The following is an 18,314-nucleotide window of genomic DNA, read 5'->3' as shown; positions in this document are numbered from 1 at the left end:
GGCGTCAGGTAAGTTTTTTCCATTTCTTTCTGTTTTCTGTTTTTTTAATACTTCTGCAACTTTGTTGAATTAAATAAAATACTTAGGCAACTCCTAAAATCACCAAACTACTCCTGGTCCATAGTTGGATTATTTCCAACATGAAACATTTTAGTTTGGAGATATTTGAGCATTTAAATATTTTATATAATTTTAAATGCCCAAATTCAAATATTTATGATTTAATTCAAAAACCCTAAGATGGCCTAGGAAAATGTGCACCACTTTTGGCAGAGGTTCTGAACCAAGACAAAAATGATGGGCATTTTAGAAGGGCATTTCAGGTTCATTGAAAAAGTTTTTAGTAAACCCTAGTTGGTTTCAGAGGGGACTGGGGGTTCTGTCATCCCCATTTCAGGTTTCTGGTGAAGGAATAAACATGATGCAACACTCTAATGCATGACTAGCTAGGGTGTGACACCATGGCTAACTGTATCCATGGGTGCCTTCCATACCAACACTTTCCAAGGAATTTATTATTTGACAACATAAATTAAATTCATTTTTCATTTCGGGACTGGGCATCCCTAATACGTTCGCCTTACTCTCGTGCAATGACAAGTGAATAAACACTCATCGTGAGAATAACACATCTAGCATGGAAAATATTAGCCACCCCTCACCGCCTCGCGAGCGGTACGAGCACACAAAAGATAAATTTATTTTGAAAATTAGAGATGGCACATACAAATTTGCTTAGAATGGCAAAAGAATACCGCATATAGGTAGGTACAGTGGACTCATGTGGCAAAACTGGTTTAAAGGATTTTGGATGCACAAGTAGTGATCATACTTAGTGCAAAATGAAGGCTAGCAAAAGATTAAGAAGCGACCAACCAAGAAACGAATAATCTCATAAGCGAGCATTAAGCATAATTAACACCGAATAATTCACCACAAGTAGGATGTAATTTCATTGCATGACTATTGACTTTCGTGCTTTCATATGGAATCACAAACCTTAACACCAATATTCTTACTAAAGAATAATTACTCATCAACATGTCTCGCATATCAGATCATCATATCTCAAAACTATTACTAAGAATCAAGTTTATTTTGTCCAATGATCTTCATGAAAGTTTTTATTATATCCTTCTTGGATATCTATCACTTTGGGACTAATTTTCATGTGTTTCTTTTGATAAGCTGAAACAAATATAAGTGAAGATTATGAGCATAATATTTCTTTCTCTCAAATTAATTTAAGTGAAGCAAGAGAGAATTTCTTGAAATTTTTACGAACTCTCAAATAAATCTAAGTGAAGAAAGAGAGAATTTCTTCAAAAATACTAAAGCACACCATGCTCAAAAAGATGTAAGTGAAGCACTAGAAAAAATCCATAGCTCATAAAAATTTAAGTGAAGCATAGAGAGCAATTCTAACAAGTCATGGCATAATTTTGGCTCTCTCAAATAGGTGTTTCCAGCAAGGAATCAAGACTTAAAACAGAAAGCCAAAGAAGTAAACACTCATATCATACAATACGCTCCAAGCAAAACACATAGTATGTGACGAATAAAAATATAGTTTCGAGTAAAATACCGATGGTCGTTAGAAGAAAGAGGGGATGCCACTCGGGGCATCCCCAAGCTTAGTTGCTTGCTTCTCTTTGGATACTAGCTTGGGATGCCGTGAGCATCCCCAACCTTAGACTCTTCTTACTCCTTGTTCCTTCATCCATCGTAAGATAACCCAAAACTTGAAAACTTCGATCACACAAAACTCAACAAACATTCGTGAGATCCGTTAGCATAAGAATGCAAATCACTACTATAAGTACTGTAGCAAACCAATTCATACTTTATTCCTGCATTATATCTATTGTATTACAACTTTTCTATGGAAAAAATTCATCAAATAAAACCATAGAATCATCAAAACAAGCACACAACACAAATAAAATAGAATCTGTCAAAACAGAATAGTATGTAGCAATCTGGATATTTCGAATACTTATGAAACTCCAAAAATCTTGAGAAATTAGGAAAAGCTGGTAAACTTGTATATTAATCTTCTGCAAAAATAATTGGTATTTTATCACGCTCTGGTTACAATTTAAAATTGTTTTCGTGAGCGCGATAGTTTCTGTTTATTTTTCAAGAAGATCTAACAACTATCACCTAAGAAGATCCTAAAGGATTTTCTTGGCACAAACACTAATTAAAACAGAAAAAACACATTCATAACAGTAGCATAATTGTGCAAAAACTCAAGAACAGGAAGCAAAAGACAAAAATAAAGTGTATTCATTGGGTTGCCTCCCAACAAGCTCTTTCTTTATATCCATTAAGATAGGCTTTGCGATTTCAATGATGCTCACATGAAAGATAAGAATTGAAACACAAAGAGAGCATCATAAAACATGTGGCAAACACATTTAAGTCTAACATAATTCCTATGCATAGGAATTTTGTAGGCAAACAAATTATCAAGACAAGAAATATCCAGCATATGCATAGGAGAGAAATAAAACATAGACAATCTCAATATAACGGGAGGTAATCTAGTAACATCAAAATTTCTACAACCATATTTTCCTCTCTCATAATAATTACATGTAAGATCATAATCAAATTCAACAATATAGCTATCATATAAAATATTCTCTTCATGATCCACATGCATGCAAAGTTGACTCTCTTCCAAAATAGTGGGATTATCATCAAATAAAGTCATGACCTCTACAAACCCACTTTTATTAAAAAAATCATAAGATTGAATACTCTCCAAATATGTGGAAATATTTTTACCTAGATTTGAGACTCTTCCGAACCGACTTTCAATATTATTTCAAACATATTCATCATGAGGCTTAAACAAACTATCAATATCATAAGAATCGTCATCACCCCAATCATGATCATTACAATAAGTAGCGGACATAACAAAACAAACATCCCCAAGCTTGGGATTTTGCATATCATTGACATTAACAGAGTTTATAATAATATTATTGCAATCATGCTTTTGATTCAAGGAGCTATCGCGAACCACTTTATAAATTTCTCCTTTTAACACTTCATCACAATTTTCAGATTCACAAATTTCAAGCAAAACTTCATACAGATAATCTAGCGAACTCAATTCACTAGCACTTGGTTCATGATAATTGGATCTTTTAAAAAGATTAGCGAGTGGATGAGGATCCATATCAATAGATTTTTAGCAAGCGAAGATGCAAGCAAATAGAAGGCACATGGCAATACAAGCAAACAAGAGATGTGACGAGAAACAGGCGAATAAAAAGAAGGCAAATAAAACGGCATTTTTTTGTGAAGTGGGGGAGAGGAAAATGAGAGGCAAATGGCAAATAATGTAAATTTCAAGGAGATGATATTTGTGATTAGAAACCTGGTAGATGTTGATGATGTCTCCCTGGCAATGGCGCCAGAAATTCCTTTTGATGTCTGTTAGGACTACGTCGGTATTTATCCAAAGAGGAAGGGATGATGCAGCACAGAGACGGTAGGTATTTGCCTTAGTGATGAGACCAAGGTTACCGAATCAGTAGGAGAACCAACCAACACTACGTAAATAGCACGTGCACACAAATAACAAATACTCACAACCCGACGTATTAAAGGGGTTGTCAATCCCTTTCGGGTAACGGCGCCAGAAACTGGCAAATGGACGTGAGAGAGTTGTAAATATTGATAGATCAAACGCCAAATAAAATAAAGTGCAGCAAGGTATTTTTATATTTTTGGTTTAATATATCTAAAAATAAAATAAAAGGAAAATAGATCGCAAAGGCAAATATATTAAAGAAGAGACCCGGGGGCCGTAGATTTCACTACTTGCTTCTCTAGAGAAAAATAGCAAACGGTGGGTAAACAAATTACTGTTGGGAAATTGATAGAACTTCAAATAATCATGAATATATCCATGCAATGATCATTGTATAGGCATCACGTCCAAGATAGGTAGACTGACTCCTACCTGCATCTACTACTATTACTCCACACATCGACCACTATCCAGCATGCATCTAGTCTATTAAGTTCATGGGGACACGGAGTAATGCAATACGAATAATGACATGATGTAGACAAGATCTAGTTATGTACAAATAGAGCCCATCTTGTTATCCTTAATGTCAACGATACATACGTGTCGGTTCCCCTTCTGTCACTAGGATCAATCACTGTAAGATCGAACCCATCATAAAGCACCTCTTCCAATTGCGAGATAAATATATCAAGTTGGCCAAACAAAACCCAAATATCGGAGAAGAAATACAAGGCTATAAGAAATCATGCATATATGAGATCAAAGAAGACTCAAATAACTTTCATGGATAAAAAGATAGATCTGATCATAAACTCAAAGTTCATCCGATCCCAAAAAATACACCGCAAAAAGAGTTACATCATATGGATCTCCAAGAGACCATTGTATTGAGAATCAAACGAGAGAGAGGAATCCATCTAGCTACTAACTACGGACCCGAAGGTCTACAAAGAACTACTCACGCATCATCGGAGAGGCACCAATGGAAGTGGTGAACCCCTCCGTGATGGTGTCTAGATTGGATCTGGTGGTTCTAGACTCTGCGGCGGCTAGAATTGATTTGTTTCGGGAGGCACCCGAGGTGGGCACAACCCACTAGGGCACGCCTGGGCCTCCAGGCGCGCCCTGGTGGGCTGTGCTCCCCTCGGAGCACCCCCTCCCAAGGCGCTTCTCCAGCCCACTGGATGTCTTCTGGTCCAAAAAAATCCACAAAAATTTTAGCTATGTTTGGACTCTGTTTGGTATTGATTTCCTGCACTATAAAAAACATGCAGAAAACAGCAACTGGCACTTGGCACTATGTCAATAGGTTAGTACCAAAAAATGATATAAAATGACTATAAAATGGTTATAAAACATCCAAGAATGATAATATAACAGCATGGAACAATCAAAAATTATAGATACGCTGGAGACATATCAGGGATGCCCAAGGCACCCCAAGGTAATATTCAAGGACAACCAAGAGCCTAAGCTTGGGGATGCCCTGGAAGGCATCCCCTGTTTTGTCTTCGTCTATCGATAACTTTTGCTTGAGGCTGTATTTTTATTCACCACATGATATGTGTTTTGCTTGGAGCGTCTTGTATGATATGAGTCTTTGCTTTTTAGTTTGCTACAATCATACTTGTTGTACACACCTTTTGAGAGAGACACGTGTGAATCGTGATTTATTAGAATATTGTATGTGCTTCACTTATATCTTTTGAGCTAGGCAATTTTGCTCTAGTGCTTCACTTATATATTTTAGAGCACGGTGGTGGTTTTATTTTATAGAAATTAATGAACTCTCATACTTCACTTATATTATTTTGAGAGTCTTTAAAACAACATGGTAATTTGCTTTGGTTGTAAATTTAGTCATAATATGATAGGCATCCAAGAGGGATATAATAAAAATGTTCATATAAAGTGCATTGAATACTATGAGAAGTTTGATTCGTCATGATTGTTTTGAGATATGAAGATGGTGATATTAGGGTCATGCTAGTGAGTAGTTGTGAATTTGAGAAATACTTGTGTTAAGGTTTGTGAGTCCCGTAGCATGCACGTATGGTGAACCATTATGTAACGAACTTGGAGCATGAGCTATTTTTTGATTGTCTTCCTTATGAGTGGCGGTCGAGGACGAGCGATGGTCTTTTCCTACCAATCTATCCCCCTAGGAGCATGCGTGTAGTACTTTGTTTTGATGACTAATAGATTTTTGCAGTAAGTATGTGAGTTCTTTATGACTAATGTTGAGTCCATGGATTATACACACTCTCACCCTTCCACCATTGCTAGCCTCTCTTGTGTCGTGCAACTTTCGCCGGTACCATAAACCCACCGTATACCTTCCTCAAAACCGCCACCATACCTACCTGTTATGGCATTTCCATAGCCATTCGGAGATATATTGCCATGCAACTTTCCACCATTCCGTTTTTTATGACACGCATCATCATTGTCATATTGCTTTGCATGATCATGTAGTTGACATCGTATTTGTGCGAAAGACACCATCCATCATTATTTATACATGTCGCTCTTGATTCATTGCACATCCTGGTACACCGTTGGAGGCATTCATGTAGAGTCATATCTTGTTCTAGTATCGAGTTGTAATTTTTGAGTTGTAAGTAAATAGAAGTATGATGATCTTCCTTTTTTAGAACATTGTCCCATGTGAGGAAATAAAAGGAATAAAAAGAAAAAGAAAAAGAAATAAAAAAGAAGAGAAAAAAAGAATGAGAGAAAAAGAGAGAAGGGGCAATGTTACTATCCTTTTCCTTACTTGTGCTTCAAAGTAGCACCATAATCTTCATGATAGAGAGTCTCTTATGTTGTCACTTTCATATACTAGTGGGAATTTTCATTATAGAACTTGGCTTGTATATTCCAACGATGGGCTTCCTCAAATTTCCCTAGGTCTTCATGAGCAAGCAAGTTGGATGCACACCCACTTAATTTTCTTTTTGAGCTTTCATAAACTTATAGCTCTAGTGCATCCGTTGCATGGCAATCCCTACTCACTCACATTGATATCTATTGATGGGCATCTCCAAACCCTGTTGATACGCCTAGTTAATGTGAGACTATCTCCTTCTCTTTTTCTTCTCCTCAACCACCTTATTTTCCACCTATAGTGATATGTCCATGGCTCACGCTCATGTATTGCGTGAAAGTTGAAAAGGTTTGAGAACATCAAAAGTATGAAACAATTGCTTGGCTTGTCATCCAGGTTGTGCATGATTTGAATATTTTGTGTGATGAAGATGGAGCATAGCCAGACTATATGATTTTGTAGGGATAAGCTTTCTTTGGCCATATTATTTTGAGAAGACATAATTATCTTGTTTGTATGCTTGAAGTATTATTGTTTTTATGTCAATATTAAACTTTTGTTTTGAATCATATGGATCTGAACATTCATGCCACAATAAATAAAATTACATGGATAAATATGTTAGGTACCATTCCACATCAAAAATTCTATTTTTATCATTTACCTACTCGAGGACGAGCAGGAATTAAGCTTGGGGATGCTTCATACGTCTCCAACGTATCTATAATTTTTTATTGTTCCATGCTATTATATTATCTGTTTTGGATGTTTTATATGCATTAATATGTTATTTTATATGATTTTTGGGACTAGCCTATTAACCTACAGCCCAGTGTCAGTTCTTTTTTTCCTTGTTTTAGAGTTTCATGGAAAAGGAATATCAAACAGAGTCCAAACAGAATGAAACTTTCACGATGATTTTTCTTGGACCAAAAGACATCCAGAGGACTTGGAGTACATGCAGGGAAGCCAGGAGGCGGCCACAAGTACGGAGGGTGTGCCCAGGGGGGGTTGCCCCCCCCACACACACACACCCTTGTGGGCCCCTCGTGACTCCACGACCTATTTCGTTCGCCTATATGTTCTCAAATATTCCGAAACCTACCAGGAGAGCCACGAAAACACTTTTCCACCACTAGAACCTTCTATACCCGTGAGATCCCATCTAGGGGCCTTTTCCGGCGTCCTACCGGAAGGAGATTTGATCACGGAGGGCTTCTACATCAACACCATTTCCTCTCTGATGAAGCGTGAGTAGTTTACCACAGACCTACAGGTCCATAGCTAGTAGCTAGATGGCTTCTTCTCTCCCTTTAATTCTCAATACCATGTTCTCCTCGATGTTCTTGGAGATCTATTCGATGTTAAACTTTTCGGCGGTGTGTTTGCCGAGATCCCATGAATTGTGGATTTATGATCAGCTTATCTATGAATATTCTCTGAATTCTTATATGCATGATTTGATATCTTTGCAAGTCTCTTTGAACTATCGATTTGGTTTGGCCAACTAGATTGGTTTTTCTTGCAATGGGAGAAGTGCTTAGCTTTGGGTTCAATCTTGCAGTGCTTGATCCCAGTGACAGAAGGGGAACCAACATGTATTGTATTGTTGGCATGGAGGATAAAAAGATGGGGTTTTCATCATATTGCTTGAGTTTATTCCGCTACATCATGTCATCTTGCTTAATGTGTAACTCTGTTCTATGAACTTAATACTCTAGATGCAGGCAGGAGTCGGTCGATGTGTGGAGTAATAGTAGTAGATGCAGGCAAGAGTCAGTCGATGTGTGGAGTAATAGTAGTAGATGCAGGCAGGAGTCGGTCTACTTGATACAGACGTGATGCCTATATTCATGATCATTGCCTTTGATATCGTCATAACTTTGCGCTTTTCTATCAATTGCTCCACAGTAATTTGTTTACCCACCTTAATATTTTCTATCTTGAGAGAAGCCTCTAGTGAAACCTATGGCCCCCGGGTCTACTTTCCATTATATAAGTTTCTGATCTACAGTTTTAGTTTCCTATTTAATTCATTTGCAATCTTTTACTTTCCTTTCCATAAACCAAAAATACCAAAACATTACTTTACCGTTTATCCATCTCTATCAGATCTCACTTTGCAAATAACCGTGAAGGGATTGACAACCCCTTTATCACGTTGGGTGCAAGTTGGTGTTTGTTTGTGCAGGTATTCGGTGACTTGTGCGTTATCTCCTACTGGATTAATACCTTGGTTCTCAAAACTAAGGGAAATACTTACTCTACTTTGTTGCATCACCCTTTCCTCTTCAAGGGAAAAACCAACGCAAGCTCAAGAAGTAGCAGGAAGAATTTCTGGCACCGTTGCCAGGGATATTCATGCCAAGTCAAGAGTCAAGATTTGTCTCCCTTCAACTTGCCAATTTCCGGCGCCGTTGCTGGGGAGATCCACACCAAGTCAAGACATACCAAGTACCCATCATATATGCTCATCCCTTGCATTATATTATTTGTCATTCGCCTCTTGTTTTCCTCTCCCCCACTTCTAAAATGATTTTTGAAAAGATTTGCCTTTTCTTCGCCCCTCTTCCATTCATCTTTTTCGCTTGCCTTTTTTGTGCTCGTGTGTTGGATTGCTTACTTGTCACGATGACTCAAGAGAATACCAAATTGTGTTACTTTTGCAACACCAATAATAATGATTTTATTAGTACTCCTATTGCTCCCGCTACTGATGTGGAATCTTGTGAAATCAACACCGCTTTGCTAAATTTTGTTATGAAAGATCAATTTTTTGGCCTTCCCAATGAAGATGCCGCATCTCATCTTAATAATTTCGTTGATTTGTGTGATATGCAAAAGAAAAAATATGTGGATAATGATATTGTTAAATTGATGCTATTTTCGTTCTCACTTCGAGATCGTGCTAAAACTTGGTTTTGACCTTTGCCTAAAAAATAGTACTCCATCCATTCCCTTATACAAGGCCACAAACTCATATTACAGGCACCAATATAAAATTTAATGACTCCTCTGCAAGTCAACTTTTCTTTTAGTTAACCGGGATCATTAATACACCACAAGAATGCAACTAATGAATGGGAAGGAAGTGGATGAGTGTCATTATGACCACATGCATGTAAGTATTGAAAAGTTGCTACTACGAGGAAACATCATTAATTTTTGTCTCGATTACTATTGGTGGCCTTGTATTGATGCAAAATGTATTTTTGATACTGGCCTTGTATAAGGGAATGGAGGGAGTATTGATTCATGGAATAAGTGTAAAGATTCTTTTATTTCCAAGTATTTTCCTCCCGCTAAGATCATATCCCTTAGGAATGATATTATGAATTTTAAGCAACTTGATCATGAACATTTTGCACAATCTTGGGAGAGGACGAAATTAATGATACAAAATTACCCTACGCATGGTTTGAATTTCTGGATGATTATACAAAAAAATTATGCCGCATTGAATATTGCTTCTAGAAATCTTTTAGATTCGGATGCAGGAGGCACTTTTATGGAAATAATTTAGGAGAAGCTATCAAACTCCTAGATAATATTACGGTTAATTATTCTCAATGGCATACCGAAAGATCTTCCACTAGTTAAAAAAGTGCATGGAATTGAAGAGATTAATGTTTTGAGTGGAAAGATGGATGAGCTTATGAAATTATTTGCTAGAAAGAGTGATCCTATTGATCCTAATGATATGCCTTTGTCTACTTTTATTGAGAATAATAATGAATCTAAGGATGTGAATTTTGTCGGTAGGAACAATTTTGGTAATAACGCGTATATAGGTAACTTTTATCCTAGGCCATTTCCTAGTAATTCCTCCAATAATTATGGTGATTCATACAACAATTCATATGGAAATTATAATAAGATGCCCTCTGAATTTGAGAATAGTTTTAAAGAATTTAAGAGTTTGCAAAAGAATTTCAATGCTTTGATTGAAGAAAAATTGCTTAAGATTGATGATTTGGCTAGGAACATGGATAGAATTTCTCTTGATGTTGATTCTTTGAAACTTAGATCTATTCCATCCAAGCATGATATCAACGAGTCTCTCAAATCTATGATAATTTCCATTGATGAGTGCAAGGAAAGAAATGCTAAAATGCATGCAAAAAAGATTGGTTTATAAAAGCGTGTTCTTCTAGTTTCCGTGAAAATAATGATGAAGATCTTAACGTAATTGATGTGACTCCTATTGAATCTTTGTTTTCCAATGTAAATCTTGATAAATATGGGACTGGAGATGATTCAAGTTTAGTTATAAGGCGTCCCAATGATTTGGAGTTTTTAGATCTTGATGCAAAAATTGACAAAAGTGGGATTCGAGAGGTCAAAACTTTAGGTAGTAATGAACCCACTCCATTGGATTTCAAGGAATTTAATTATGATAATTTTTCTTTAATAGATTGTATTTCTTTGTTACAATCCATGTTGAATTCTCCTCATGCTTATAATCAAAACAAAGCTTTTACTAAATATATCGTTGATGCTATGATGCAATCCTTTGAAGAAAAGCTTGAATTTGAAGTTTCTATCCCCAGAAAACTTTATGATGAGTGGGAACCTACTATGAAGATTAAGATTAAATATTATGAGTGCCATGCTTTGTGTGATTTGGGTGCTAGTGTTTCCACGATTCCACAAACTCTTTGTGATGTGCTAGGTTTCCATGAATTTGATGATTGTTCCTTAAATTTGCATCTTGCGGATTCCACTATTAAGAAACCTATGAGAAGGATTAATGATGTTCTTATTGTTGCAAATAGGAGTTATGTGCCCGTGGATTTCATTGTTCTTGATATAGATTGCAATCCTACATGCCCTATTATTCTTGGTAGACCTTTCCTTAGAACGATTGCAGTTATTGATATGAAAGAATGAAACATTAGATTCCAATTTTCGTTAAAGAAAGGCATGGAACACTTCCCAAGAAAGAAAACTAAATTGCCTGATGAATCTATTATGAGAGCTACTTATGGATTCCATACCAGACATGATAACATCTAGATCTATTCGTGTTTTATGCCTAGCTAAGGGCGTTAAACAATAGCACTTGTTGGGAGGCAACCCAATTTTATTTTATTTTTTTGCTTTGTAGGTTCTGTTTTGCAATAAATAATTCATCTAGCCTCTGGTTAGATGTGGTTTTGTGTTTCAATTAATGGTTGTGCCAAGTAAGACCTTTGGGATAGCATACGCTGATAGTTGATTTGATCTTGCTGAAAAACAGAAACTATTATGCTCAGGAAAATAATTCTTATTTTTAAAAGAAGAGCGATTTTGAGTGACTATTTTTGCAGAAGATTAATAAAAAAAATTTCAGGTTGTCCTAATTGTTCATAATTTATGGAGTTACGCAAGTATTTGAAATATCCATATTGCTACAGACTATTCTATTTTTGATAGATTCTGTTTTCTATGTGTTGTTTGCTTATTTTGATGAATCTATCGCTCGTATCGGGGGGTATGAACCTGTTGGAATACAGTAGATATTACACTTGTATAAATAAAGTATGAGTTCACAACAGTACCAAAGTGGTGATTTATTTTCTTATACTAACGGAGCTTTTGAGATTTGTGCTTCAAAGTTAGAGAAAAAGAGAGAAGGGGCAATGTTACTATCCTTTTCCATACTTGTGCTTCAAAGTAGCACCATAATCTTCATGATAGAGAGTCTCCTATGTTGTCACTTTCATATACTAGTGGGAATTTTTATTATATAACTTGACTTGTATATTCCAACGATGGGCTTCCTCAAATTGCCCTAGGTCTTCATGAGCAAGCAAGTTGGATGCACACCCACTTAGTTTTCTTTTTGAGTTTTCGTAAACTTATAGCACTAGTGCATCCGTTTCATGGAAATCCCTACTCACTCACATTGATATCTATTGATGGGCATCTCCATAGCCCGTTGATACACCTAGTTGATGTGAGACTATCTCCTTCTCTTTGTCTTCTCCACAACCACCTTCTATTCCACCTATAGTGATATGTCCATGGCCCACGCTCATGTATTGTGTGAAAGTTGAAAAGCTTTGAGAACATCAAAAATATGAAACAAATGCTTGGCTTGTCATCATGGTTGTGCATGCTTTGAATATTTTGTGTGATGAAGATGGAGCATAGCCAGACTATATGATTTTGTAGGGATAAGCTTTCTTTGGTCATGTTATTTTGAGAAGACATAATTATCTTGTTAGTATGCTTGAAGTATAATTGTTTTTATGTCAATATTAAACTTTTGTTTTGAATCATATGGATCTAAACATTCATGCCACAATAAATAAAATTACATGGATAAATATGTTAGGTAGCATTCCACATCAAAAATTCTGTTTTTATCATTTACCTACTCGAGGACGAGAAGGAATTAAGCTTGGGGATGCTTGATACGTCTCCAATGTATCTATAATTTTTTATTCTTCCATGCTATTATATTATCTGTTTTGGATGTTTTATATGCATTAATGTGCTATTTTATATGATTTTTGAGACTAACCTATTAACCTAGAGCCCAGTGCCAGTTCCTGTTTATTTCCTTGTTTTAGAGTTCCATAGAAAAGGAATGTCAAATGGAGTCCAAACGGAATGAAACTTTCGCGATGATTTTTCTTGGACCAGAAGACATCCAAAGGATTTGGAGTACACGTCAGGAAAGCCACGAGGTGGCCACAAGGACAGAGGTCGCACCTAGGGGGTAGGGCGCGCCCCCCACCGTTGTGGGCCCCTCGTGACTCCACCGTCCGATTTCTTCCTCCTATATATTCTCAAATATTCCTAAACCTACTAGGAGAGCCATGAAAACACTTTTCCACTACCGCAACCTTCTGTACCCGTGAGATCCCATCTAGGGGCCTTTTATCGTGTCCTGCCGGAGGGAGATTCGATCACAGAGGGCTTCTACATCAACACCATTGCATCTCCGATGAAGCGTGAGTAGTTTACCACACACATACGGGTCCATAGCTAGTAGCTAGATGGCTTCTTCACTCTCTTTGATTCTCAATACCATATTCTCCTCGATGTTCTTGGAGATCTATTCGATGTAATACTTTTTTGCGGTGTGTTTGCCGAGATCCGATGATTGTGGATTTATGATCAGCTTATCTATGAATATTATTTGAATCTTCTCTGAATTCTTATATGCATGATTTGATATCTTTGCAAGTCTCTTCGAACTATCGATTTGGTTTGGCCAACTAGATTGGTTTTTCTTGCAATGGGAGAAGTGCTTAGCTTTGGGTTCAATCTTGCGGTGCTTGATCCCAGTGACAGAAGGGGAACTGACATGTATTGTATTGTTGCCATGGAGGATAACAAGATGGGGTTTTCATCATATTGCTTGAGTTTATTCTGCTACATCATGTCATCTTGCTTAATGTGTTACTATGTTCTATGAGCTTAATACTCTAGATGCACGCAGGAGTCGGTCGATGTGTGGAGTAATAGTAGTAGAATGTAGGCAGGAGTCGGTCTACTTGATATGGTTGTGATGCCTATATTCATGATCATTGCCTTAGATATCATCATACCTTTGCACTTTTCTATCAATTGCTCGGCAGTAATTTCTTTACCCACTGTAATATTTTCTATCTTGAGAGAAGCCTCTAGTGAAATCTATGGCCCCCGGGTCTACTTCCATCATATAAGTTTCTGATCTACAATTTTAGTTTCCCATTTACTTCCTTTGCAATCTTTTACTTTCCGTTCCATAAACCAAAAATACCAAAAACATTACTTTACCATTTATCCATCTCTATCAGATCTCACTTTGCAAATAACCGTGAAGGGATTGACAACCCTTTTATCGCGTTGGGTGCAAGTTGGTGTTTGTTTGTGCAGGTATTCAGTGACTTATGCATTGTCTCCTATTGGATTGATAGCTTGGTTCTCAAAACTAAAGGAAATACTTACTCTACTTTGCTGCATCACCCTTTCCTCTTTAAGGGAAAAACCAACGCAAGCTCAAGAAGTAGTAGGGAACACCGGCGAGGCTCGGTGAAGCCGTGGTTGAGGAGGAGGTCAAAGACTGCGTGCTGATGAGGACGAGGCGGCAGGGTGATGTTGGGGTGACGTGGCGCCGGCGATCCGGTGATGACGATGGCACACAACGGTGGGGAGGCGACGGGGCGAGGCAGCGGGGTCGGGGCGTGCCAGGAGCGCGATCCAGATCTAGACACGCGGGGGGTGTGGGGATCGTGGGGATAGGATAGGTCATGGTGGGGGTGGGGGTTATGCAGGGGGTGATAGGGGCATGTTGGCCGGCCTAGGCGTTACTTGGGCTGAGGCCCAGTGAGGGGCGGAGGCCTCTCCCTTTCCTATTTTTTTTCTATGGTTGTCTTCTCTTTTTCTTTTATGTACTTTTGCCTTTTTCTTTTTACTTATTTTAAATTTGAATTTGGGACCGACTTTGAATCAACATGAGCTTAACAACAGTAAAAATCGATGACACGACACCATTAGCATGGGATTACTGTTGCATAATTATACGGGCGTTATACGTGGGCGCCAAAACTACCTCTCGGACAGCCAGGAAACCCCGGCGTCCTCCGTCCGCCACCCCATCCCACCCATCAACGGCCGCCCTCCTCTATCATGCCGGAGCCGATACCCCAATGTCGTCGTCCACCACAACTGCAACCGCAATGCCGTCCACAGCTAGTAGTTGAAGCCGAGGCCGAACTGCCTCTAGGACCCCGACATGCGTCGTAACCGAGCCAGTTCAACCACGCCGTCCTGCGCCTCACTACTGCCGCTCCAACGTCGCCACCGTCCATCGCACCGGAGCTGTTCCTGCTACGCCATCCTTCGCCGCCTCGGATCTGCTTCCTCTCCACCGACAGACGGCCCGCAACACAGTCAGCAATTTGGCCATGGGTTCGTCCAAGGCTCCACCCTCCTCCAAAACATCGGTTCCCACGGTAAAAAGAAGAACATTGCCGCGAAATAAGGATGGCACAGCACTAGCAACCGGAACTAGTACTCCTCTTCCCTTATTTTTGCAAATCTTACGTGTCTGCTTGCACGGTATTCATCCCACAGAAGATACTAGCTGGTCGCTTCTTCCTACACCTTCTTCCTGATACTAGATGTTCCTAGTAACTCGCGATGCACAAGGTTTCTCCTCATATATTATTTCACCTTAGCTAGAGGTTCGTCACCCCCCTAGATTTCAATTCCTGGTTAGTTGATTCCCAATTAAAGGAAGCATTCCCTAGTGTAACAGGCGCTAGTCTGCCTATTATGTCGGGGAAGCAGCGCCTCGGTGTTTATCTTAGGGGTGTGTGGGGCCTAGGAGTTGTTGGCGCCCGATCTGGAGGTCGGTTGGGCTTAAAGGGATGGTCGGGGGCACTGCCAAGCACGGCGGTGGTGTGAGGTCGAGGGGAGGGCGGGGCAGCGGAGGCAAGGGTCTGGGCCAGTGGTCCCTGGCGGTTCGAGAAAGATCGTCAACAGTGACTGGCGGGAGGTAGACGAAGCCCAACTTCCCGTTCCTTATAGATCGGATGGTTCATAAAAAAATCGACTGACCTAGTTATTTTTAGTCGACTATTATCTTGATAGGACCACATGTGGTGGTGTGCTGGAGGAGTACATGCATTTCCCAGCCATCCCTATACTCATATGTTACAAAATCATACGGAGTAGAATCTAATTTTGTTTGTTGTGCAATGTTGTAGAGCTATCATATGTCTCCTGTCATTTATTTTTCAGCCACCTGTTATCTGCTACTTTTACAGTGCACTAGTTCTGCACACACTTCACCCATACTCTCACTATTTTTTTATGCATGGGTATTTCAGCCTCCGCAAACCGATTGATAGAAGCATGAAATAAAAGCGAGAAGTCGCTCCAGCTTTCTTCGTGCTTAGGCAAGACATGTTTAGGCGCTAAGGGTGCAGTGTGAGTAGATGGAGACGGTAAACGTAGCTCTGGAGTTGATGATCTCGCTCGCCATGAACCACCATCCCAGGTGCTTGCTTTAACTTCGTGGTGTGATATGTGGTTGCATGCTGCATATGGTGTCTAGCTTGTATTCGAAAGACCGAAGTTGGTCTTTATTAAGATAAGGAAAGATACTTTTTAAATGAACCACCATCCCGGGAGCACCAGAAGCCAAATAGCTAGTCAGGGCACTGGCCGAGCCAGTGACAATCCCAGCATAGACAGGCATCACCTGCAAGCCAACTAAAAAGCCACGATGAAGGCAAAGCAGCCCGCCTCCCACCAGGCTCTCAGGTCCTCGATGATCATGCTCACCACTCCAGTCAGGTGTCTAGCTTGTATTGCTTCCAATTTGGTTAAATTGCATCTGCTTAGCTTACACATTATACCTTTGAACATGACATGCCTTCTTGTTTTTGGTACATACTACTACATCTGTCTATTAACCATGTTCTTACATCAAACTAATGTTCTTGTGTATCCCTCATGAATCACTTATGATGAGACAGTCAGGCTCATGGACTGTTGTAAGAAAATATCCTCTTTTAAAGACACTAGTGCAGAAGCGGGCAATAGCACCGGTTCGTAAGGCCCTTTAGTGCTGGTTCGGTAACCGGCACTAAAGTGTGGGCACTAAAGCCCCCCCCCCTTTAGTACCGGTTCAGCATGAACCGGTGCTAAAGGGCAACCACGTGGCATGAGCCAGCTCCGGGGGCGCGTAGGACATTAGTACCGGTTGGTAACACCAACCGGTACTAAATGTTTGGGTGTGTTTTGGTTTTATTTTTTATTTTTACTTTAATTTTGTGTTTTTAATTTAATTTAGTGATTGTTTTACATTATAATGAGTTATTAAATCATTAGGTGAAAGTGTCGCAGATTAGTTTGATTGGATGCATGTGGATCCTAGCTAAGTCATCAAGTATATGCCATATCCATATTATATATACTTGAGGTAATATGGATATGGCATATACTTGATCACTTAGCTAGAATCCATCCAGTTGAAATTAATCTACAGTTTCGTTCATAAATGATATAATAACTCATCATCATCATCATCATCATCATCATCATCATATTAATATAAAAACTCATGGTGGAATCAACTACGGCGGTACTAAAGGTGGTGCGCTGCCACCCGCGCTGCACAAAGTTTAGTCCCACCTCGCCGGGCGAAGGGCAGCCACACTGGCTTATAAACCCAGCCACGGCTGCCCTTTCGAACTCCTCTATAAAGCAGGCTTCTGGGCCTAACTACGGCGCGCTGCCGTGTGAGTCTGCTGGGCCTTGTGGGCCTGAAATTGCACGCATGTGGTCTAGCAGGCCCACAGGGCAGCGCCCCAAATTTTTTTTATATAGTTTTTTTTCTTTTCTGCTTTATTTTTTCTTCTATTTATTTCTGAGTAGTTTTTTTCTTTTCTGCTATAGTTTTTTTCTTTTCTGCTATTTTTCCTTTTCTTCTTTTTTCTTTTCTGCTTTTTTTATCTTCTATTCATTTATTTTTATATACCATGCCAAGTTGATGGTTGAAAGTTGATGGCGTGGCTTTGAATGGTGCATACTGAATGCACAAAAAGTCTGGAGTTATAATAAGTTTAAAAAAATGAAGTGCCGGTGTAACAGATGAGTTCACATCTGAAACCCTGATACTCCGAAAGAGATTGTCCAGTTTGTACACGAAGTGCATCCAGTTTTTGCCGTGACCCTCTCTACTCTTTCGCACATGCTATGCGGGTGAAATGATGATACCATGCCAAGTTTCAACATTTTCACAATTCATTTTGTAGTGATTTTCAATTTCACGGTCATTTAGCTCTCTAAACAATTAGGTAAATGACTGAAAAATAGCAAATGATGTCAGAACATGTTGGAAATTGATGACGTCACTTTGAATGCTGCATACTGAACACAAAAGAAGTCCGGAGTTCAAATAAGTTTAAAAAACATTGAAGTGCCCGTGTAACAGATGAGTTCTCGTCC

The sequence above is a fragment of the Triticum aestivum genome, chromosome 6A (assembly GCF_018294505.1).
Source record: "Triticum aestivum cultivar Chinese Spring chromosome 6A, IWGSC CS RefSeq v2.1, whole genome shotgun sequence".
NCBI classification, from domain to species: domain Eukaryota; kingdom Viridiplantae; phylum Streptophyta; class Magnoliopsida; order Poales; family Poaceae; genus Triticum; species Triticum aestivum.
The sequence above is the reverse complement of the archived record's forward strand: the minus strand, read 5'-3'. Positions refer to the sequence as shown.